This window comes from Macaca thibetana, chromosome 6, assembly GCF_024542745.1.
Source record: "Macaca thibetana thibetana isolate TM-01 chromosome 6, ASM2454274v1, whole genome shotgun sequence".
Classification (NCBI taxonomy): Eukaryota; Metazoa; Chordata; class Mammalia; order Primates; family Cercopithecidae; genus Macaca; species Macaca thibetana.
In genome coordinates this window covers 158782861-158808678 of record NC_065583.1, presented here as the reverse complement: position 1 = coordinate 158808678, position 25818 = coordinate 158782861, and the positions used below count along the sequence as shown (strand labels likewise).

Sequence of the window (25818 nt, the reverse complement as noted above, 5' to 3'; positions counted from 1 at the left end):
AAAGGACACGAACAGACACTTCTCAAAAGAATACATTCATGCAGCCAACAAACATGAAAAAATGCGCAACATCATTGATCATTAGAGAAATGCAAATCAAAAGCACAATGAGATACCATCTCATACCAGTCAGAATGGCTATTACTAAAAAGTCAACAAATAACCCATGCTGGTGGGGCTGTGGAGAAAAGGGAAAGCTTCTACACTGCTGGTGGTAATGTAAGTGTAAGTGTGTTCAGCTACTGTGGAAAGCAATGTGACAATTCCTCAAAGAACTTAAAACAGAATTACCATCAGACCCAGCAATCTCATTACTGGGTATATACCCACAGGAATAGAAACTGCTCTTCCATAAAGATACATGGATGCATGTATTAATTGCAACACTATTTACAATAGCAAAAACATGGAATCAACCTAAATGCCCATCAGTGACAGACTGGATAAAGAAAATGTTACATACATCATGAAATACTATGCAACTGTAAAAAGGACGAGATCACGTCCTTTGCAGCAACATGGTTGGCGCCGGAGGCCATTATCCTAAGCAAGGTAACACAGAAAAATAAATACCACATGTTCGCATTTGTAAGTGGGAGCTAAACAACAAGGACACATGGGTACTAGAAGGGGTACAGCAGACACGGGGGCCCACTTGAAGGTGGAGGGTGGGAGGAGGGAGAGGATCACAAAAAATACCTATCAGGTACTGTGCTTATTACCCAGGTGATGAAATTATCTCACACCAAACCCCCATGACACCCAGCTTACCTATATAACAGCTTTGAACATGTGCCCCTGAAAATAAAATAAAAGTTAAAATAAAAGGACTAACCAAAAAAAAGTTTGCTGTTTTTTTCCTTCAGTTTTACCTCTTAGCTTTTTTGTTTTTCAACTTTCCTAGTTTACTTCGTATTCTTTCTGATTTCTGCATTAAGAAGAGATTAGAGCAAGTGATTTCAATGTTCTTTTCATTCCGGGAATTAGGCAAAGGATCTCAGAATTATCTGCAAATAGAAAAAGTTAGACAATGGTATATATGACTTTCATTTAAAATCTGCAAACTGATAAAAAAAAAGTCGTATTTAAGAAAGAACTTATAGTGTGAATTCTTCGTATTGCTAACTGTGATTTTTTTTTTTTTTTTTTGAGACAGAGTCTCGCTCTGTCGCCCAGGCTGGAGTGCAGTGGCCGGATCTCGGCTCACTGCAAGCTCCGCCTCCCGGGTTCACGCCATTCTCCTGCCTCAGCCTCCCGAGTAGCTGGGACTACAGGCGCCCGCCACATCGCCCGGCTAGTTTTTTTGTATTTTTTAGTAGAGACGGGGTTTCACCATGTTAGCCAGGATGGTCTGGATCTCCTGACCTCGTGATCCGCCCGTCTCGGCCTCCCAAAGTGCTGGGATTACAGGCTTGAGCCACCGCGCCCGGCCTAACTGTGATTTTTAAAAGCAGCATTCTTTTTATGAGATTCAGGCTTTCAATGAAAACAAAACTTCTTTCGCCATTTAAATTATCTAGAGTAGGATATTTAATTATTATTTTTCGATGCATAAGACCTTTGGAAAGGTAAACACGATTAACTCTAGCAAAGAACAGTGAGAAAAAGACAAATTTAATCTCTAAGTAATAGACAATTTATTATGCTTTCCAGAGAATTGTTCTGTACATTAATATAAAAAAGCATAATTTAATTTGCATGCCTTGCTGAATTTCCAAGGCACTGATGCTGGATCATCAAAGGAACAAGAATATATGTATGCAAAGAATTAATCTGAGGCTCAGCAGTTCTAATATATACACACTGAAATAAAAAATTTTTTGCTACCAACGGAGGTTTTCAGATCTGAGAACCTACTTCCTTTGAAATATCATGAAAAATCCCATTTTTCATTAATTCCTTGCTTCATTCATTAAGCTAAGACGTATTATATACCTACCATTCACCTGACACTGGGCTAGGTACAGAGATGCATTAATAAGCAAAAAGGTAAGGTTTCAAACAAATAGTGTGGCAGAAGAGTATTAAGTGTGTCGTTTCATATTGATGAAAGTGCTCAGAAGGAAAGGCCCACGACTCTGTGAGTTATAACAAAGGCATGGTTTAGGCTAGGGGGTTCCATGCAGGTATCTTGAGGAAGTGAAGCTTTAGGTTGGATCTGAAAGGCAAATTGAAATTAAGAGGGGAAATGAGGGGAGGAGCCAGTCAGAAGGAAGGCTCAGGCAAGGGCAGAGCACATGCAAGGTCCAGGGAGGAGAACATATGTCACAAACAAGACACAAAGAAAGCAATTGTATGGTTGGAATGTCAAGACAAAATGGAGAGTCCGGTGGGTTGGAGGTGGAAATGTACTCAGGAACAGGACCAAGCATCACAAACCATTTCAATGACTTCTGCCAATTGAACCCATTTTTCTTATTGCAAGTTAGTATCAACATTGTATGTGAGTACGAATAATTAATATTGGAACAAAAGACAGCAAATATAATGGAAATTTGGAAAATAGGAACTTAAGTATAACGTGAAATATCACAGGAAGTAAATGGAATATATTTTACCAACTAAGTTTCCAACATAATATTCCATGATGATTTTTCATCTAATAAAAATTTTGGTGATTTGGAAGAAGAGATAGGATCTCTGTATCAGAAATGCTTCTGGCTGTAAAAAACAGAACTCCTGATTAACAGTGCCTTAAACCATATGGACATTTACTGTTTACCTAACAAGAAATGTAGAAATAATTTTTTGAAATCACCAAGAATAAAATCCTGTTACATTTCTTTCCTACCAGGCCTAATGTCTTGACTTCTCATGGTTATGAGATGGTTGATATACCTCCAGAGAAAAAGAAAAATAAGGGCAAACCTATGTTCAAAGCAGAAAGAAAGGAGAAGAGGGAGTGCGAATTATGATTTTATACCTATAATTTTAATCAGGAAAGCAAAATACTTTCCCAACAAATCAAAGGCAGTCCTTCACTTATGTCTCAATGGCCGGAAAACAATAATATTTCCACTACTCCTACCTGGAAGGGAGCTGTGAACATGAGAATTTGGCATGTCTCAGACCTTCAGTAGAAAGCAGAAAAGCAGAGGCGGTACTGCCTGGTTATTCAATTCACAGTGCAAATGCCTGAAAAGACTGGGTTATGACAACACTTGCCCTGGAAACCAAGACAGGCAACGTTTATTTTGGACAAAATTATGCACCAGGCTTCTGTTTCTCCATTTGGGGTTTTGTGAATATTCTACAATAATTTCTTGGTTTTCTGTTTTGATTTTTATGATCGCAGAGAAAAACTTGATGTTGGATCATACAATCATGTTGGATCACATGGGTGACTGGACTAGAACCTACCCCTATATTTGCTTGATGTTTAGATCACATTGACATCAATAGTACATCTTTGATGGTGATCAGCTAATGAAAAGATAGTAGAACATGATAAAGAAAGTACACCATTTTTGCCAGGCATGGTGGCTCACGCCTGTAATCCCAGCACTTTGGGAGGCTGAGGCGGGCAGATCACGAGATCAGGAGTTTGAGACCAGCCTGACCAATGTGATGAAACCCTGTCTCTACTAAAAATACAAAAAAATTAGCTAGGCATGGTGGCATATGCCTGTAATCCCAGCTACTCAGGAGGCTGAGGCAGGAGAATTGCTTGAACCTGGGAGGCAGAGGTTGCAGTGAACCGAATAGTGCCACTGCACTGCAGCCTGGGTGACAGAAGGAGACTCTGTCTCAAAAAAAAAAAAAGAAAAAAAAAAAAAAAAAAAAAGTACACCATTCTTTCCCAGGAGTGAAGTCCAAATGATATCATGAAGCACTGTGCAAATAAAGGTTTCATGTGAGTTTGAGTAGAGAAAAGTGGTAAGTGAATTGAGTTACCAGATGGCACACAGTAGCACAGGCATGCTAAATGCTTTCAAAACCATGATGTGGCAGTCAGTATGATATTCAAATTTCAAATAGATTAAGATTCAGCATGTCAAGATGATTCATCATATTAAATTAAAAACATTAATTTTAATTTTATTGGAGTAATAGTTTGGTTTATAATTTGCAAATTTGTTTCTTACAGCTAAGTCCTGTGAGCATAAGATGTTTATACCTATTTTTATATTTATAAGCATTGAAGAATATAGTGAAAGTAATACAAGTCAACACTGAGTATATGAGTTAGTATTTTTTTCTTAAAAAGATTCTGTTCAAATTTTAGCAACATTTTATTAGAAGGTCCTTCAAGTTAGTCATGGAAGACCCTAAAATTACCCTTGCCTGCCCCCATGTCAAGAGTAATTAAAAACGTCTATTTCTGCCTTACTCTGTCTTTTGCTAGTCCACATTTTAAAAAGCAATGAATATACTCTTCCTGTGTGTCATTAAGGCTTTGCCCAGGTATTTCATACTCCAACTCAAGAAACAGATCAAAAGACACTGAAGTTTCTGAGCAGCGTCTGCTGGAGTCTTTTATTCAGTGTATACAATGAAGTGTTTACATTAGAGTTTTAAAGCTGGTAGTATTTATTAATAATTTGCTGAGGAAAAGTATTGGTGTTTATGCAGGAAGAGTTGTAAAGAAAACTTGATGAATCTCTAATAGAAATCTAATGGATTTGTTCAAACAGAACTTTGCTTTTTCCTCATAGTAGGCAATAACCCATTTTCATGGAACAGCACAGTCAAGAGAAGTCTTAGAGACCGTCATGTTGTCTCCAGGAAACAGACTTCTGGAGGTTAAGTGCCCTGTGAAGGACATTTCATAAGCTTATAGAAATATAAGGATTGAGACCTGGATATCCAGAAGATTATGGGTCTTTTTCCTAGTATCATATGCCTAAAAAAAGGAACTATCTATTTGGGATGGAAGTGGGGAGTGAAAACATTTGTATTAAAAACTGGTTCACTGAGCAGTGGCCTATGCCTGTCTTGCACACGTTCTCATTGCCGTATTATTAAATAAGTCAACACCATACTCACAAATTGTGATAAAGGCTATCAATAGATCAATCTGAAGTGTGCATTTAGGAAAAGTGATCCTCCAGTAAGCGCCCATCCTTTGTCATAAAGAAAACAGTACTAACGATCATGACTGCTTAAAGTCTCTTACGAAAATCTCTAAAGTTGATTCCACAATAAAATATTTACCAGAAAATATTCAATTATTAAAAAAAGGCAGTCAGTACACACAGGAGATTGGTCAATGTTTAGTCTTTAAACAAATGGATGAGGGCTTCAATTACAAATAATTATGTTAGATAAAATAATGAAGGCTCTGAGCAGTTTGAATGTTTCATATGGAATCATACCTCTGCACAAAGATAAAAAAATGGAGACATGATTAAAGAATCTCATTAAAGACTTTGGGGAAAACTTGATGCCTATTTTGAGCAAATCTTTCTTTAAAGCGATCTTTCTAGTTAGCTGGTATATCTTGACAGTCATTTGTGGTGGTTGCTTTTGTTTAAGTTGGGAGGCATATTTATGCTCAGCAATCACTACAACGTGCCAAATTTTGAAATATATTGGGCATGACTTAAATAAATACCACCCCCAAAATTTCCACAATTGTAAGTTAGAAGATTCAGCTCTAAAACTCCAGATTTGCTAAATGACTCCTTAACACTGAGTGCAGCAGCAGCTGAGCAGTGTTCCTCTCTCTGGTGCAATCTGTATGTGTACCTGGCGGCCATATTTTCTTTTATCAGATACTGTTGCTAGGGCAACCACCTCCTTTGTAAGGGCTCAGGGTAGCTGCTTCTTTTTGGAAGGGGCCTCTGGGCTGGTTGCCAGGTTTTCAATACTCAAATTCAGGATTCCACTGTAGCTTACTTAACCCTTTCACTGGCCTGAGAGTAAATGGAGTGCAAAAGCTTTTTTAATTGTATTTTTAAAATTTTTAGTTTAAGTTCCGGGATACATATGCAGAATGTGCAGGTTTGTTACATAGGTGTACATGTGCCATGGTGGTTTGCTGCACTTATCAACCCATCATCTAGGTTTTAAGCCCTGGATGCATTAGGTATTTGTCCTAATGCTCTCATTCCCTTTGCTCCAGACCCCCTAACAGGCCCTGGTGTGTGTTGTTCCCCTCCCTGTGTCCATATGTTCTTTGTTCAACTCCCACTTATGAGTGAGAACATTAAATGTTTGGTTTTCTGTTCCTATGTTAGTTTTCTGAGAATGATGGCTTCCAGCTTCATCCATGTCCCCGCAAAGGACGTGATCTCATTCTTCAAACCACTGCTCAAGGAAATAAGAGAGGACACAAACAAATGAAAAAACATTCCATGCTCATGGATAGGAAGAAGCAATATCATGAAAATAGCCACACTGCCCAAAGTAATTTATAGATTCAGTGCTATTCCCATCAAACTACATGGACTTTCTTCACAGAGTTAGAAAAAACCTACTTTAAATTTCACATGAAACCAAAAAAGAGTCTGTATAGCCAAGAGAATCCTAAGCAAAAAGAACAAAGCTGGAGGCATCACACTACTTGACTTCAAACTATACTACAAGGCTACAGAAACCAAAAAAGCTTTTATCCCCAAAGGGAAGCAGAAGCTATCAGGTGACAAATCTAGAAATACTCTTTTACCAGGACACATACTGTGTTGAGAAGGAAAATAAAGGAGATTTTTGTTTTTAATAATTAGAAGAAAATCATTGTTGATGTTTTTCAGGACAATTCACAAGGGTTATGATTTAAGTCCAACTTTTACTTCTCTGATTCTAACTCCATAGAAGGCAAAAATCAGTTCACATTAATGAAAGGAGTTTTAGTAATTCCTTACTCTTCCCTACTGAGACTCAAAATGTAGCATTATTACAGAAGAAAAAAGCTTCCTAATCCAGTCTTCTTATAATCATTTCAGCAAACCATATTTCTTGAGTTCCTTCTAGCCTTACTTCCTTTATTGCTAGTCTCATTAGACTTCAAGATTGAGAAGGGGCCTCACAGGTGTGTCTACCTTCTGACTGTTTCCAACTCTATTTATGAAACTGTTCACTTTATCTTTGAACTCTAATGATTAGAAAATTTTTATATTTTGGTGCATTCTGAGTGAAACATCCATTTCTTTGTTCTACTTCTGTCCTTTGAAGTCATGTAGAAGATATCTCAACCTTGATCCATATTACAGCTCTTCAGTAAAATTAAAAACAGCTGTTATGTCTCCCAAGTATGGCAGCCATGGAGTTTTGACTTCAAAAGACCTACTGGGGGAGCGTACTTGATTGACAGCCTCCAATGGCTGCACCTTTGGATGCTTAGGGGAATGGAAGCCAGGCCATTCTTCCTTTGGGCTGCTTCTACCCCATGACCGAACACAGCTGCAATACTAGAACAAAGCCATTCCTGTCCTATGGGAGATTCATCTAACAGCTAACTTTAGCTTGCCAACTTTCCATGGGTCTGGCCAAGACGTTTGTTTTTTAGAACCTTGCTATGATTTGAAGCTCTTCGTATACAATCCTTCAATTCTTCTTTCCACAGGTGCCAGAGCTGTGCCAGAGTATTAAGACTCTTCCTATCTATTACTCCTCTCTTCCCCTTTATCCTGGTATACATCACAGATATTTTTCTAATGAATCTCTTGTGCATCTAGTCCTATCTGGCTATCTGCTTCTTGGGGGACTCTCACAGACACACTAAGTGAGTTCTTTTTCAGGCTAATATGCTCAGATCATCAGTCCTAATATACATGTAGCGCTTTGCAGACCTTTGTCTCCAGATGCATTCCAACCTCTCAATGTTCCTCTTCAGTGAGGCACCGTGTAGGAAAAACATTTCCCAGGACTGTTTGAACAACACAGAGCTGCACTCATTGTCAGTTCTTGTATTCTGACTACAATGTTTTCTTAATGCATTTTAGGATGACATTAACATTTTGGGCAGTTTTATCATTCTGTTGATTCATACTGAGCATGTAGGAAACCAAATGAAGAGGTTGGATTTAGTCAAATAAAATTCAGGAATACTTCGACTGTCCTATTCAAGCGTTGTGGAATTTGAATCCACTAAGAGTTTTTCACATGCACAATTTGTAATAAAATTCCTCCTGTTCTGTCCTATTCAGGCAATTAACCTAGGCGTAGGTATTTACATCTGTTCTAAGTTTATTTTATTAGATAAATTCAGGAATTTCTACCACCCATTATATTAGCATTAGTATAAGCTATGCCTTGTACTTCCTACCACTTTGGAATTTCATAAGTATGACAGCAATATTTATATTACAACTATTGACCAAAATGCATACCCATCACGAAAGAGAAGTCACAAGATATGTTAAATCAATCGTAACCTTTGGGAAGGGTCATTAATTCTACTACGTATCTGCAAAATTGTATTGCCATTCATAGCATGTTTCTCCGTCTTTTCTATAAGAAATTTTCAAGTGTATTACACAAACATAAGTAGAATACACTTCAAAGCATTTTTAGTCTATAGATAAATTATAATAAAATACTGTATGACTTGCTTTTAACCTATGTGGGTACTCAATGTTTATTAATGTCTTCCCTCCTTATGGCATACATTCCTATTTGAAGTTATTCTAAAAAGTAAAAGGGATGAGATAATTTCTGAATATGTCTATTATTAACAATGTTTACCTTGATACTATTATGCATGTAAATGGTTAATAATATTTCAACTCATTGTGTAAAAGCAATTTAGTTGTAAGATTTTTTTCTTAGTAAGACCCTTTCCAAAATGAGGTTCTTAGAAGGTAGTTTGTCAGAGAATCATGACCAACCCCTTGCCTCCCCATCCCCATAGAAAACAAAACCAAAAACCTCACTGAGAAATGAAAAAGAATTCTAAGTGTAAAGAAAATTTCAGTTAACATGATTAAAGCTCACTTAGGTAGAATTTCTAAAACCTTTTGGTGTCTCTCATCAATGTTAAAGGAATTTGGAGAGTTGTAATACAAGATTATTTAATACTTAGCAATATTGTGTTTCCCATGGATAGTCACACGGAATATTGACTTAGGCTTTCCTGTTCTCCCTTCTTTACTTTTCAATAACATAAATCATTTGTGCATATTGGTCAAATACAAGTTTCCAAGCAAAATATTTTAAAAGAGAATTAAATGAACAGAAATACGTTTATTCTAAAACTACCAGGAAAGAGTACATGTTTGGAAAAAAATGTAGTGCTTCCATTCTTTCAAGAGTTATATATGTGTGTGTGTATATCTATATCTCTATGTATCTCTCTAGATGTATTAAAGTTGGTGCAAAAGTAACTGTGGCTTTTGCCATTACTTTTAAATGTTATTTGGAATTGTGAGTGACATGAAAGAATTTTTTGTGATAATGGAAATACCTATACCTTGTAGGATTGTAGTGGTGATTGCACCAATGTCTACATTTGTCAAAGTGCACACACACAGACACGCACTTATCTATATATATGCAAAAAATTTGTATAAGGCAAAATTACAGTAATTTAAATGATATTTAAAATTTTACCAAATATTTAAAATATGTAAGATAAATTGTTAAAATGGGACCTACCGTTACTGACAGTCTCTTTTTATAAAATTTATAATATAAACTCACATCTGTAAAGATATCTACTGCTTGATTCTTTAAAGCATTTTAATCAAGCAGAGAATGAAGATGACACACATAGGTACAGACAATTTTAGAGATAGAAGGGATCGTCGAGGGAACAGAATATTTATTTGAATTGTCCATTCAATTTAGGTATCCTCTATGAAATACCTTAAAATATTGTCTTTGGGGTGGAAGAAACTTTTTTTTTTTTTTTTTAAAGATAGAGTTTTGCTCTTGTTGCCCAGGCTGGAGTGCAGAGGTGCGATCTTGGCTCACTGCAACCTCCGCCTCCGGGTTCAAGTGATTCTTCTGCCTCAGCCTCCCGAATAGCAGGGATTACAAGAGCCCGCCACCGTGCCTGGCTCACTTTTGTATTTTTAGTAGAGACGGGGTTTTCCCAAGTTAACCAGGCTGGTCTTGAACTCCTGACCTCAAATGATCTGTCTGCCTCGGCCTCCCAAAGTGCTGGGATTACAGGTGTGAGCCACCGTGCCTGGCCAATAAACATTGTTTAAAAATTAAATTTATTGGGTTATTGTTTACAACCAATAAAATATCCCATTCTAAGAATATAGATTGGTGCATTTTGACAAGTGTAGACACCCCTGTAACCATGCCTATAATCAAGATATGTATTTCCATCATCACAGAAAATTCCTTTGTGTCATCCACAGCTCCAGGTAACTGCTGATTACTTTCTGTCACAATATATTAGTTTCCCTTTTCTATGATTGTATATAAATGTAATCATAATGTAAATGCTCTTATGTTCTGGCTTCTAATCAGCATGTTGTTGGGATTCATCCGTGTTTTGTGTGAATGAGTATTCTGCTGCTTTTTATTTTCTTTGACTTTTAAGTTTCAGCATACATGTGCAGGTTTCTTATGTAGGTAAACATGTGCCATGGTGGTTTGCTGCACAGATCAACCCATCACCTATGTATTAAGACCAGCATCTATTAGCTATTCTTCCTGATGCTCTCCCTCTTCCTACCCCTGAGAGGTCCCAGTGTGTGTTGTTGCCCACCATGTGCTCATGTATTCTCATCGTTCAGCTCCCACTTATAAATGAGAACATGCAGTGTTTGATTTTCTGTTCCTCTGTTTGTTGAGGGTAACGGTTTCCAGATCCATTCATGTTCCTGCAAAGAACATAATCTTGTTCCTTTTTATGATTGCATAGTATTCCATGGATGGCTTCCAGCTTCATCCATGTCCCCACATTTTCTTTATCTAGTCTATCACAGATGGGCATTTGGGTTGCAGAGATCTGTGGGAGAAGCATGGTTTTCTGCGCAGGGTGGCACAATCACTCAGGGATTCCTGTGGCTGGGGGTGGAGGTTCCTTCACCTCTGTGCCACTCCTGGGTGGGCAGTTGCACCAGCCTGCTTTTCTTTGTTCTCTGTGGATTGAGTTGTTTTCCTAATCAGTCTCAATGTTAGAACCTGGATATTTCAGTTGAAAATTTTGAATTCACTGCCATTTTCATTCCTCTCCATGAAAGCCATGAACTGCAGTTGCTTCTAATTGGCGATGGTAAATTAGAATGGCAAGTTGGATAGAGCTAATACCCATTGGTATGCTGTCTTCAAGAGACCCATCTCATGTGTAAAGATGCACATAGGCTCTAACTGGCCATCTTGGCCTTTCCTATTCTGTTACTTTTTACTTCCTTTAAATGAATAGTATTTTTTTATTCATTTACATGTTGATAGTCATTTGGATTTTTCCAATTTTTGGCTAATATGAAAAAATCCATGTATAATTTTATGACATATGCTTTCATTTCTTTTAGTAAATATCAGTTAAAATGCTTCATCATATAACAAGTATATGTTTATCTTTATAAAACTATGTCTAATTGTTTTCCAAAGGGGTCGGATTATTTTACATTTCTGCTAATAATATATGAGAGGGAGCTCATAAATTATTGGATTATTTTACATTTCCACTAATAATAATTCTGGAAGCTCTACATCCCCATCAGCACTTAGTATGGTCAGCCTTTTCCATTTACCTAGTCTGCTGGATGTGTAGTGGTGTTTCATTGAGGTTTTAATTTTCATTTTCCTGATCACTATTAAAATCAAGTGTATTTTTTATGTGCATATCGACTATTCTTGAATATATTCTTTTTTGAAGTATCTGTTCCAATTGTTTTTCTATTTTTAATAGGGTTATTTGTCTTCTAGTTATATTCTGGGTTTTAAAAATATTCCAAATACAAGCTTTGACATGTGTATGAGTGTTTTTTTTTCATTCTGTGGCTTGTCTCTTCTTATTCTCAAAGAGGTCTTTTGAATAACAGGTTTCAATTTTATGAAGTATAATTTGTCAATTGTTTTCTATGTATATGATAAATCTATCTGTGATAGGCATGTTTATGTATGTCTTCCTTTTGAAACTACGCCTTTTTTTTTTTTTTTTTTTTTTTTGCACTGGTGATACAATCCTGAATAAAAGTGATGAAAGCAAGAACTTTGCTTTGCTTCCATTCTTAGAGAAAAAGTTTTCAGTCTTTTATCATTAAACATTATGTTAGCTGTGGGATTTTTAGTGATACTTTTTATTAAGTTGAGAACATTTCCTTTAATCAGTATTTTAATATAATTTTTTAATCAAAAGAGACTTCAAATTTTTTGAAACGTTTGTTCTGTATCTACTGACATGATTATATAAAATTCCCACATTCTTATGTTAAAGGCATGAATTACCCATCAACTTTGCATTCCTGGGATAAACAAATTTCACTTTTTCAGGTTTCATTTTTTTGATGTTGTTGAATGTGATTTCTAAGTCTTGTATTCAGACTATTGTTTCTCAATAATAATAAGAATATTATTAATTTTCTCAATAGTAATATTCTTCTTAATAGTAAGAATATTACTTCTTAATACCGTGTTTGTGGTAGTCAGAATATGGTTCCCCCAAATATGTCTACATCCTAATCCCCTTTATCTGTGACTTTGCTACATCACATGGAAAAAGGAACTTTGAAGATGTGTCTCAAGTTAAAAACCATGAGATGGGGAGATTATTCTGCAGTATCAGAGTGAGGCCAATCTAATGACAAGAGTCTTTAAAAGCAGATAAGCTTTCCTGGTGGTGGTCAGGGAGATGTGTCAACACAAGCAAGGTCAGAGACACGTGGTGTTGCTGGCTTTAAAGATGGAGGAAAACAGCTGTAAACCAATACATGCGGGTGGCCTCTAGAGTCAGGAAAAGGCAAGGAAAGGGATACAGCCCTGCCAATCCTTGATTTTATTCCAGTGTGTCAGATTTCTGACCTACAGACCTATATGATAATAAATCTGTGTTCAGCTACTAAGTTTGTGGAAATTTGTTCCAGTAACATCAACAACAACAAACTAAGACAATGTTCATGAAAGATATTTGTTGGTAGGTTTCTTGTAGTTTTCTTCTTATTTATTATCAAAGGTAATACTGGCCTTATAAAATGAGCTACAGACTGTTCTGTCCTGTTACATTTTATAAAAAGATTTCTGTTATTTTGCATTACTTCTTTCAGAAATATTCAATAGATTTCACCAATGAAGCTCTCTTAACCTGTACCTTTCTTTGTGAGCAGATTCCAAATTAAAATTTGAATTATTTAATGGTTATAGAGCCTTTCATAGTTTCTAAATTCTCTTGTCGGTTTTTACATTTCATATATTTGTTTATTTTAGTTAAATCTTTGAGTTAATTAAATTCCCTTAGGATTTTTAATGTCTGTAGGATCTATAGTAATATTCTGTCATTGATTCTTAAAACTGTTAATTTGCGTCCTCTCATTTTTACTTTACCATTAATGCTAGAAGTTAATCAATTCATCTACATTTTCAAATTAGCAGCTTTTTGATTTTTTATTTATTTTCCTGTTTGCCAGATTTTTATGTTACTGATTTCTGCTCAGATTTTATTATATTCTTTCTTCTATATACTTTGGATTTAACTTGCTTGCTTGTTTCTTAAAATAAAACTTAGACCATTGATTTAGCCCTTTTATAATATAAGTATTTATAGCTATGTATTTTTCTTTACTCACTCTTTTATCTTCCCTTTCAAAATTCTGTTGATTTAATTTTATTTTCCTTCAGTTAAAATGATTTGGGTTTTCTTCTTTGACTCATGGAGTATTTAGAAGTGTGATGATTAGTTTCCAAATACTTGCCAGTTTTCCAGACATTGCTTTTTCCCTCATATTGTTGTGTTTTATTTCTAATTTAGTTTTATTATAGTCAAAGGACATACTCTGTAAAGTGTCAATACTTTAAAATTCATTGGGAATTATATTATGACCCAGAAAATGGTATAACTGTGACATTTTCATGTGCATTTGAACAGACTGTATTAGGCAGTAAAGGAATGTGGTATTTAAAAATATGAGTTACATCAAGTGTGTCTGCAGTGTTCAAATGTTCTGTATATTTACTGATTTTATATTTACTTGAAATTACTGGAAGAAGAATGTTGAAATCTCTAAATATAATTGGAAAATCTCTACTTTTCTTTGAAGTTTGTTTTGCTTCACACTTGTGCAGCTCTGTTATTAAATGCATACATACTTGGGATTATTACGTCTCTTTGATGAATTGAACTTTTTTTTGTATTGTGGCTGTCCCTTTTTTCTTTTGGCAGTATTTCTTCTTATGAGGTTTACTTTCTCAAATATTATTATAGACATTTCAACTGTCTTATAATTGATGATTGCATGATATAAGTTTTTCCATTCTTTGGCATTTAAACTCTTGGTCACTTTATAAATAAGTGGAAAGAGAAATTGATTAATGGGTACAAATAATAGATTTTCATAGAAGAAATAAGATATAGTGTTCGATAGAGGAGTAGGGAGACTATACGATAATCAATTGTATCTCAAAATAGCTAGAGGAGAATAATTAGAATGTTTCCAGCATAAAGAAAAGAAAATATTCAAAAGTGGTGAGTATCCCAATTACATTGATTTAATTTTTACAAATTATGTGAATGTATTAAATTGTCATGTGCATCCTGAAAATATGTACATTTATTATGTATCGATAAAAAAATTTAAAAGTGGTATACAGATAGCATGTATTTGCTTACAGACAATATATCGTTGGTAATTATTTATTTGGATCTTTTCTCTTTTCTTCTTTATTAGTCTAACTAGTGACCTATCTATCTTATTAATCTTTTCAAAAAACCAATTCCTGAATTCTCTGATCTTTTGAATTTTTTTGTGTCATGATTTCTCTCAGTTCAGCTCTGATTTTGGTTATTTCTTGGCTTCTGCTAGCTTTGAGGTTGATTTGTTCTTGGTTCTCTAATTCTTTCAGTTGTAATGTTAGGTTGTTAATCTGAGATCATTCTAACTTTTCAATGTGGGTATTTAGTGCTATGAATTTCTCTCTTAATACTGCCTTAGCTGTGTCCAGAGATTCTGGTTTGTTGTATCTTTGTTCTCATTAGTTTCAAAGAACTTCTTGATTTCTGCCTTAATTTCATTATTTACCCAAAAGTTATTCAGGATAATGTTGTTTAATTTTCATGTATTTGAAATGTTTTGAACAATTTTCTTAGTTTTGACTTCTGTTTGTATTGCACTTTGGTCTGAAAGTGTGTTTGGTATGATTTCCATTCTTTTGCATTTGCTGAGGATTGTTTTATGTACTGTCATGTGGTCAACTTTAGCATATGTGCCATATGGCAATGAGAAGAATGTATATTCTGTTTTTGAATAGAGACTTCTGTAGATGTCTATTGGATCCATTTGGTGCAATGTTGAGTTCAGGTCCTGAATATCTTTGTTAATTTTCTGCCTCATTGGTCTGTCCAATACTGTAAGTGGAGTGTTGAAGTCTCCTACTATTACTGAGTGGGAGTCTATATCTCTTTGTGGGTCTCTAAGAACTTGGTTAAGAATCTAGGTGTTTCAGCGTTAGGTGCACATACATTTGGGATAGTTAGATCTTCTTGTTGAATTGAACCCTTTACCATTATTTAATGACCTTCTTTGTCTTTTTTGATCTTTGTTGATGTAAAGTCTGTTTCATCTAATAAGAGCATTGCAACCCTGCTTTTTTTCTGCTTTTAATTTGCTTGGTAGATTTCCCCCCACCCTCTTATTTTGAGCCTATGTGTGTCATTTCATGTGAGATGAGTCTCTTGGAGACAGATTAACACTAGGCTCTAGTTTTTTATATACCTTGCCACTTTGTGTGTTTTAAGTGGGGGCATTTAGCCTGTTTACATTCAAGGTTTTTATTGATGTATCTGGATTTGATACTATCATTGTGTTGTTAGCTGATTACTATGTTGACTTGTTTGTGTGGTTGCTTTATAGTGCCACTGGTCTGTGTGTTTAAATGTTTAAACACACAGCTGGTCATGATGTTTTCTATATTTAGTGTTCCTTTAAAGATCTCTTGTCAAGCAGGTCTGGTAGTAATGAACTCCCTCAACATTTGTGAATTAGTCTGTTCTCACATTGCTATGAAGAAATATCCAAGACTGGGTACATTGTAAAGGAAAGAGGTTTAATGTACTGTTAGGTGAAAGGAAAGCAGAAGCAGGCACTTTCTTCCCAGGTTGGGAGGGTGAAGTGATTGCGAGCAGGGGAAATGCCAGACACTTATAAAACCATTAGATCTCATGATACTCACACATTATCATGAGAAGAGCATGGGGGAAATTGCTCCCATGGTCCAAGTACCTCTACCTGGTCCTGCCCTTGACATGGGTGGATTATGGAGATTACAATTCAAAGTGAGATTTGGGTGGGGACAGAGCCAAAGCATATCATTCCACCAGTGGTTCTTGCCAAATCTCGTGTCCTCACATTTTAAAACACAATCATGCCCTTCCAACAGTCCCCCAGAGTCCTCACTTATTCCTACATTAACCCAAAAGTCCAAGTCCAAAGTCTCACTTGAGACAAGGCAAGTCTCTTCCTCCTATGAGCCTGTAAAATTAAAAGCAAGTTAGTTATTTCCTAGATACAATGAGGACACAGGCATTGGGTAAATATACCCATTTCAAATGAGAGTAACTGGCCAAAATAAATGGGCTACAGCCTCTATGCAAGTCTGAAATTCAATAGAGCATTTATTAAACCTTAAAGTCCCAAAATGGCCTGGAGAATGGTGGCCGTCTTCTCACAGCTCCACTAGGCAGTGCCCCAGGGGGGACTCTGTGTGGAGGCTATAAACCAACATTTGCCTTCCTAACTGCCCTGGCTTAGATTCTCCATGAGGGCTCTGCCTCTGCAGCAAACTTCTCCCTGGACATCCAGACATTTCCATAAATCTTCTAAAATTTAGGCAGAGGTTCCAAAACCTCAATTCTTGACTTCCATGTGCCCACAGGTTCAACACCACATGGAAGCTGCCAAAGCTTGGGCCTTGCACTCTCTGAAGCAGTGGCCCAAGCTATACTTTAGCCCCTTTTAGTCATGGCTGGAACTGAAGCATCTTTGACACAGGACACCATGTCTCACAGCTGCACAGACCAGGGGGGCCCTGGGCCCAGACCACAAAGCCACTTTTCCTTCTTAGATCTCTGGCCTGTGATGGGAGGGGCTGCCATGAAGGTCCCTGATGTGCCCCAGAGACATTTCCCACGTTGCCTTGGTGATTAACATTCAGCTCCTCATTACTTATGCAAATTCTGCAGCCAGCTTAAATTTCTCCCGAGAAAATGGGTTTTTGTTCTCTATCGCATTGTCAATCTGCAAATTTTTCAAACTTTTATGCTCTGCTTTATTTTTAACACTTTACACTTGGTAATTTCTTCTGCCAGATACCCTAAATCATCTCTCTGAAGTTCAAAGTTTCACAGATCTCTAGGCAGTGGAAAAATGCTGCCATTTTCTTTGCATAGCAAGAATCACCTTTACTCGTTTCCCAAGAAGTTCCTCATTTCCATCCGAGATCACCTTAGCCTAGACTTCATTATCCATATCACTATCAGCGTTTTGGTCAAAGCCATTCAACAAGTCTCGAGGACATTCCAAACTTTCTCACATATTCCTGTCTTCTTTTGAGCCCTCCAAACTGTTCCAACCTCTGCCTGTTACCCAGTTCCAAAGTTGCTTCCATGTTTTCAGTTATCTTTATAGTAGCACCCAACTCCTGGTACCAATTTACTGTATTAGTGGATTCTCACACTGGTGGGAAGAAATACCTGAGACTGGGTATTTTATAAAGGAAAGAGATTTAATTGAATCACAGTTCTGCATTGCTGAGGAGGCCTCAGGAAACTTACAATCATGGCAGAAGGTGAAGGGGAAACAGGCACCTTCTTCACAGGGTGGCAGGATGGAGTGAGTATAAGCAGAGGAAATGCCAGACACTTATCAAACCATTAGATCTCGTGAGACTCACTCATTATCATGAAAGCAGCATAAGAGAAACTGCCCCCATGATTGAATTACCTCCACCTGGTCCTGACCTTGACACATAGGGATTATGGGGATTACAATTCAAGGTGAGATTTGGGTGGGTACATAGAGCCAAACCATATCAATTTGCTTATCTTAAAAGGATCTCATTTCTCCTTTGCTTAGAAAACTTAGTTTGGCTGGATATGAAATTTTTGGTTGAAAATCTTTTTTCTTTAAGAATGTTGAATATAGGCCCCCAATCTCTTCTTGTTTGTAGGGTTTTAGCTAAGAGGTCCACTGTTAGTCTAATGATATTCTCTTTGTAGGTGACTCACCCTTTTTCTCTAGCTGCCTTTAACATTCTTTCTTTTATTTCAACCTTGGAAAATCTGAAGATTACATGTCTTGGGGTTTATCTTCTTGTACAGAATCTTTCAAGAGTTCTCTGTATTTCCTGAATTTCACTGCTGGTCTCTGTAAAAAGGTTGAGGAAGTTTTCATGGATGAGATCCTGAAATATGTTTTTCAAGTTGTTTGCTTTCTCCTCCTCCCTTTTAGGGATGCCAATAATTCATAGATTTGATCTCTTCACATAATCCCATACTTCTTGGAGGTTTTGTTCATTCCTTTTTATTCTTTTGTCTTTATTTTTGCCTGACTGTCTTATTTCAGAGAATTAGTCTTTAAGTTCTGAGATTCTTTCCTCAGCTTGGCTTATTCTTCTGTTAATACTGGTAATTGCATTCTGAAATTCTTGTATTGTGTTATTCAGCTCTGTCAGACCCATTCAGTTTTCATATATATATATATATACACACACACACACACACACACTCAGTTTTCATATATCTATAAATATATAATATATATAAAATAACATATAAATATATATAGAGAGACATAGATGGATACATATATTTCATACACACACACACACACACACACACACACACACACACAGACACACACAGGGTATTTTATCCTTCAGTTCCTGTATTGCTTTATTGTGATTCTTATTTTCCTTGGATTGGGTTTTACCATCCTCCTGAATCTTGATGATTTTGTTCCTATCCATATTCTCAATTCTATTCCTATCATTACAGCCAGTACAATCTCTTGCTGGAAGACAGGTGCGGTCTTTTGGAGGACATACAACATTCTGGCCATTTGAGTTACTAGAGTTCTTGCATTCGTTCTTACTCATCTCTGTTTGTAGGTATTCCTTTTACTGCAGTGTAGATTGAGTACGATCAATAGACTTCTTCTTTTTTTTTTTTTTTTTTGATATGTTCACTGGGCTGAGGCTTTATGCATGGTTTTTATTTGAAACTGACTTCTTCTCTCTGGTATCAGAGGTGAATGTATTAATAAAGCGTTTTGGTGTTGAAGGTTTAGGGTGTGATTCAGTAGGTGGTACTTAGGCTTATTGGTCAGTTGGGAAACTCTTGCTCAGTTGTGTAGCTCCCTTATCTTTCCTTACAGTGGCTGTTGTGTTCCCTTTCAATGCTCTGAAAGTGTGAATTCCTCTCCCACTAGAGTGCTGTCATAGACTGTGATTTGGCAATCCTGGGCTGTCCACTTCAGCCTCAGGCAATCTCAGGGTTTATATTCCTTCCCCAACTTGGAGGCAGCAGAGGAAGGGAACTTAGTAAGTGCTTGTGGCCAAGTGTATTTTGCTTGTCTCTTGGGGACTCCACCCCAGAGAGATGCAGATCAGCAATTGCTCAGTGCGATCAGCCCGGGATGGAAAGTCTGTCCTTTGCGCCCAAGCCAGGGGTTCCCTATATGGTGACAAGCAGTGGGGTGTGTGTGGGACCCATAAAAAATGGAATGACCTCCTTTCTTTGGATCTACTGAAGCTTGTTGGAGGTGCAGATAAAGCATTTAGGGTCTTTGCTCCTTCATTAGTCTGAGAGTAGTAAGGGCAGATCCACTGGATTGGCAGTAGCAGGGAGGCTTTCAGTTGACTCCAGAGGCTCTGTCCAGGGTGTTGCTGAGTTGGTGCTGGCTTGATAGCTCTGGTGGGGGGCTGGCTGGAGGCCCAGGTCTGAAGGACCTGCCTGGTGAGAAGATAATGGACACCCACATAGCAGTCTGGCCAGTTTTTTGTAGGGCTGCTCTGGTATGTTGGGGTCCCAGTCCAGTCACTAGTCACCTCAGGTTTTCCAGTACCTGGAGGTCAAATTTTGATTTGTTCTATTTTTATCCTCCATTCCTCCTCATTATCGTCAGGTTTTCCTTTAAATGTTTCAGAGAGTTTATTAAAGCTCTTTCAAAGTTCTTGTCTACTAATTTCATCTTCCTTTCCATTTCTGAATCTGTTTCTATTTATTGATTTTTCTTATGTTTATGTGTCACATCTTTCTACTTCTTGTAATATATAGCACTTTTATGGGAAGCAGGGCATTGCAGTAGTATGTTGTTGAATACTTGGATTTTGTATTTTTCTTTTAAAGAGTGTTGGATTTTGTTTTGGCAGACAATTAAGTTATTGTGGGTAAGCTTGATCCTTTTGTAACTTATGTATAAATTTTATTAGAGTGGACCTAAATTAGCCTTTACCCTTAAACAAGCTTTAATATAGGAGCTGGTATATGTCTATTATTATGCTCTACACAGTGGTTAGGATGTTCAACAAAGTGTCTCTATTCTTCCTACTTGAAACTCAAACATGTCCCAGACCAATGTGAAATTATTGGAAATTATTCAGCTTTTTAATTCTTTGTCTCATAAAGTTTCACCCTATGTGTATGTATCATAGTATTCAGCAACATATTTAAGGGAATGCGTGTGTGTGTATTTTTGGAACTCCTTTTCTTAGTAGCATCCTTTTTCTGTGCTCTGTCTTGAAAACTCCAGGTATCTCAGCCTGTCTAAACTCCATCTGTCTTTTCAAACCAGTGAGGTGATGGTGCTCTGCTTGGCTTTCTTCCCCCTACTCCATGGTCTAGAAAATGTACCAGGTAGAAGTCTAAAGTGACCAAGGTCTCATTTTTTCCTCTTCTCTCAGATATTACAGTATTCTACTGTCTAATGCCCAGTGTCTAAACTCAACTTTTAATTTTTTTTTTCAGTTTTATAGCATTTTTTTAAGTGATGGGAGGGTAAGTTATTATTTCATGTCCAGGGACCAGCACCCGGTTTTAAAAAACAGATTGTTTCTAAGCTCTGTTTGAAGTTTTATGGTAAAAACTTATTTATGTTTTCTTGAAAAACTTAAATTATGTCATGTTCTGTTTTTATATATTAAGCTGGGATTTTGCTTCCTATAACTTTTTCACAGATTATAGTTATATCTTAAATCTGTAGGCTTCAGCTACATTGCATAGATCTGTTTCTTCTTTTTTTTTTTTTTTCACATGACAGCTGTTTGAAATTTGAAGACAGAAAGTACTTTTTTTTTTCCCCCTGAGAAATGGTTTTCTGAATCTTTCATAATCTTGGATGCTTTTTGGATATTGTCAGGTTCAAAATATTTTTTCTAAAATATATTTCCTATAAATAATAAAAACATTCCAGATGTGGTCTGATGAAATCATGCATATGGGATTGATCTTGTGTTATCAAATGATTAATAACTTTTATTTAAATATTGTTACTAGCACACTACCATAGAATCTATATAACGTCAACCAAATGCCAGTTTTAGCCTCTTTTTTATTACAAAATATAGGGTTATACAGTCACAGAATTCGAAGTAGAAAAAAACTATTGGGAACAGTTTACGCAACCATGCCATTCTACTGAGAAATCTTTTTTTTTTTTTTTGAGACGGAGTCTCACTCTGTCGCCCATACTGGAGTGCGGTAGAACGATCTTGGCTCACTGCAACCTCCACCTCCCTGGTTCAAGCAGTTCCCCTGCTTCAGTCTCCCAAGTAGCTGGGATTACAGGCACATGCCACCACGCCCGGCTAATTTTTTTGTATTTTTAGTAGAGATGGGGTTTCACCATGTTGGTCAGACTGGTCTCAAACTCCTGACCTGAGGCAATCCACCCGCCTTGGTCTCCCAAAGTGCTAGGATTACAGGCATGAACCACCACGCCCGGCCTCTACTGAGAAATCTTTATTGCCTCCCTGTCACTTTCAGCAGAGCCCAAAGTCTTAATGGTGCAAACACAGCCTTGTCTACTTTTCTTCATTTGTTATTCATCTTTGGCTCTATGATTTTTTGCTTCAGTAATCTTTTGTATTTCATAAATAGATTTCTTTCAGGGGTTTTTTTCCATGCTGTTTTCTTGCCTAGAATGTCCTTTCTAACATGATTTCTTACCTAAAATTACATATCCTTTAAGAATCTTTACAGATACTGATTCATCCAGGAAGACTTTCTTCTTTTTAAAGCACTAAGGATGAGCTGGCTGCTCCTTCTCTTGCACCCGTAATTTTTTGAATAACTCTATCATTGCATTTAGTACATTTTACCATAATATCCAAAGTACTTGTCTATCTGGAATACTGAGGATCTTGACTAGTATTATTTATCATTGTATCACTAGTGTTTAGTAAAACATCTGGGACATAGCATAAGTGAAATAAATGGCTATTAAGAAGAAAATGAGTTTTACAAATTGGAAAATTGAGTTCTGAGAAACCAACTTGTCTAAGGACACAGAGCTAAATCATCATAATCAAGTCATAGAACTGAAATTCTACATGTTTTTGAAATTGTAGTTTAATTTTCGAAATGTTAGTTTTTGCATCTTAAATAGAGAAAGCTCATGCCAGGCAACATAGTTTCCTAGAAAGTAGTGTTAGGCAAATGTTTATGTTTTAAGACTTTCTTGGGGAGTGTAGTCTTTGAGATGTGGGAGAGAGGGAAAAAGGAGTGAGGCAGGAAGTAAAGAAAATGAATATGAGGGGGTGTGTTACTGAGTTAGCCATCGCTTGACGTCAAGTATAATGACTGTTTAATTTGGTAGGACTATTGCTGGAGAGACTGCATGATCTACTGGTCTTATGACAGTCCTTCTAGAGAGAGGAAGGGAGATAATTTATGTACCAGATTAGTCTCTTACTGGTCTGAGATTGGTTCCACAAAGATGGCCTCTCTAAGGTTATAGATTGAATAGCATGACTGTCAATTGGGTTCCAGGACATCTCTAAATGTCAGGGAGGACTTATTTCAATCTGCTTCAATTGTACCATGAAAAATATGTCACAACTTTCTTATATAGCTCTTATTTGTTTTATGAAATTTTTACATAATAGAATTGGCTCTTTGCTAACGTTGAGACTGCATTATGACTGTTTTTCCTCTCAAGCATTCTGGGCACTGGAGTGGAGAAAATGAAGTAAACAGAAAAATGGCAAGCATGATGTGTAATGAATTAAAGTTATTTCCCCTAAACTTTCCCCCTAATTTTCTAAATGATAGACACCAAATCCAAGAACCTTTTTCGGGAAATAGTGTTGTCCCTAGAGATTCCTAAGAGCTTTGGTAGTCATTTTAATTCATCATTTTTAGAAGTTCTAAACTGTTTTTATGTTTTTGAATTTGATAATTATCATTTACCAATTTCTCCTACCCTGAGAGATAGTATATAAAGCATGTTCTTTAGTAGACTATTGCAAGGACAGAAAACAATGGTCAGAAAACAAAATAACACATAAAAACATGCTTAGTCAAGGCTTTTTGATTCCCTTATCAACTCTTCAGAGATAAGTATGGTTAAAAGTTTGGTACATATTCTTCCAATTTTTATGCAACTTATGTGCAAACTTACACCTAGAGAAACTTTTCTATATTCCCTGCTCTGTACCTAGTCTCTTAAGCTAGCTAGCTTTCTTTTCTCTTTCTTTTTTCCTTCCTTCCTCCCTTCCTTCCTTCCTTCCTTCTTTCCTTCCTTCCTTCCTTCCTTCCTCCTTCCTTCCTCCTTCCTTCCTTCCTCCCTCCCTCCCTCCTTTTCCTTTCCTTCTCTTCCTTTTTCTTTCTGTCTTTCCTTCTTTTCTTCTTGTAATTACACACATTACTGTGATGATTATTCTATCTGCATAACAACTTTGGGTAAATTCGTATGTAATCACTAAAAGTGGAATTGTTTGTTCAAAGGGAAGGCAGGATAGGTATTGCAAAATATATTGTACCATTGGACCCTCCTTAAATAGTTGAGAATGCCTGGTTTCTTCCTCATTCAAATGAGTATTAAGTATTTCAATCTTTGCTAATCTGATGCATAAAAAATCTCATTGTTCTGATTTGTATTTATTTGATTATTAAGATTCAAGATCTTATTATTTGTTTATTGGTCAATTCTGTGAATTGCTTTTTGAAGTCTTTTCATGTTTGTTTGTAAAGTTGGTAAACTAATTATTTTTATTCTTTTTTATTTACAAAGATAGGTCTGTTTATTTTAGTATTAATTTGCAGATAGTTTTGCTGTTTTGCATAGTAACCTATTTCAAATGGATAGAAAACTTTTTTCCATTATTTTAAAATTTGCTTATAGTGTTTTATAATTTGGTTTGTGGGATTATTTGTTATGAAACATTTGAATGACTAAGTTCTCAAATGTATTGATCTTTTCTCTTTATAGTTTCTGTGTTCATATTACTATTATAAAGATCTTTTTCATTTTAAAATTATGAAATATTCTTTTTGTTTTTACATTTTAATCTTTAAGTTGTCTTGATTTTACTTGTAAGCATAGCAAGAGGTTGTGTAATACCTAAAACGAAATAGTGACTCCAATTTCTGCACGCAATACATATTAAGTAGTCTACCTTTTACTCATAGATTTAAAAGGTAATCTCTATTATATATTGGAGTTTCATGAATCTTTGGGATCTTATCTTGTCTGTTGATATATACTCTTATGTGCTATTATGATACAATTATATTATGAATTCATAGTAAATTCATACATTTGCTTAGTCATTTGTCTGTTTTAGGTACCGTGTGAAGGTCTGGGCATATAACAGGAAACAAGAAAGATAAAGCCCTTGCTTACATAGAACTTGGTGAAGAATCTAGACCATAAGAAGCACACAGAGAAAATGTATCACAAATTGTGCTAAAGTTCTGTAAAAGGATTAAGATGGAGTGTCGCAAGACTGAATTAGACAGAGTGCCCTTGAAAGAGTTCAGTTGATGAGCAGTCTTTATTTCTTATGCAAGTTGAATTCCCCTTTATCACATAACAGAACATATTTACAGGTTCCAGGGATGAGGCCATGGACCTTTCCGGAGGCTCATTATTCTGCCACCTGCAAGAGGAGAGAGAACTGTTGTGCTGTGTGTGAGACGAAACCTGGGATGAGCTAAGGATGGAAGCTATGGTCTTTTTTATTATGGCAAAGAGTTTAGATTTAAGTGAAAAGCAGTCATGGGGGTTTTTTACAGGGCCATACCATGATTTGATGTAATTTTTCAAATATCTATTTTTAACAGAGTTTAATTGTCAATACAATCATTTACTCTTAGTTGTTAACCCTAGAACAGAAAAGCTAAAAATTTTTCAAAAAGAAAAAACAGGAGGAATTTTGTTTGAACCATGCTGAATTTATTGAAATATTTTATCAAGTGGTATCTTTATAATATTTGTCTTTTGACTGTACAGGATTTATACTTCCATTCATTTGTGTTTTTAAATGTATACTTTTAAAAAATACTCTTTATCTTGGAACTGTGTATTTCATGTGAGATTTAACCTTATATATTATGTAAAATTAAAAAATATTTTGATGTTATATCACTGATTATTTTTAGTTAAATTAAGTGCTATTGATTTTGTATATTTTTGAAAAATCTAGCAACCTAGTAAAATTCACTTATTCTAAAAATTTTCACTCAATACTTTTAGGCTTTCCAGTTAGATAATTTTCATATAATCTTAATTCTTTCATTTTATATTTACACATTTAACTTAAATTGCA

The 25818-nt window shown here is 36.1% G+C and overlaps 1 long non-coding RNA gene across 1 annotated transcript in view; it reads left to right on the top strand.

Annotated features, from left to right (window-relative positions):
- The window catches only part of LOC126956418 (uncharacterized), a 29941-nt gene extending 5018 nt beyond the window's left edge, over window positions 1-24923 (top strand). Inside the window, exon 3 of the long non-coding RNA XR_007726329.1 lies at window positions 24835-24923. This is a non-coding gene — a long non-coding RNA (uncharacterized LOC126956418). The remainder of the gene's footprint in view (window positions 1-24834) is intronic.
- Window positions 24924-25818: the final 895 nt, after the last annotated feature.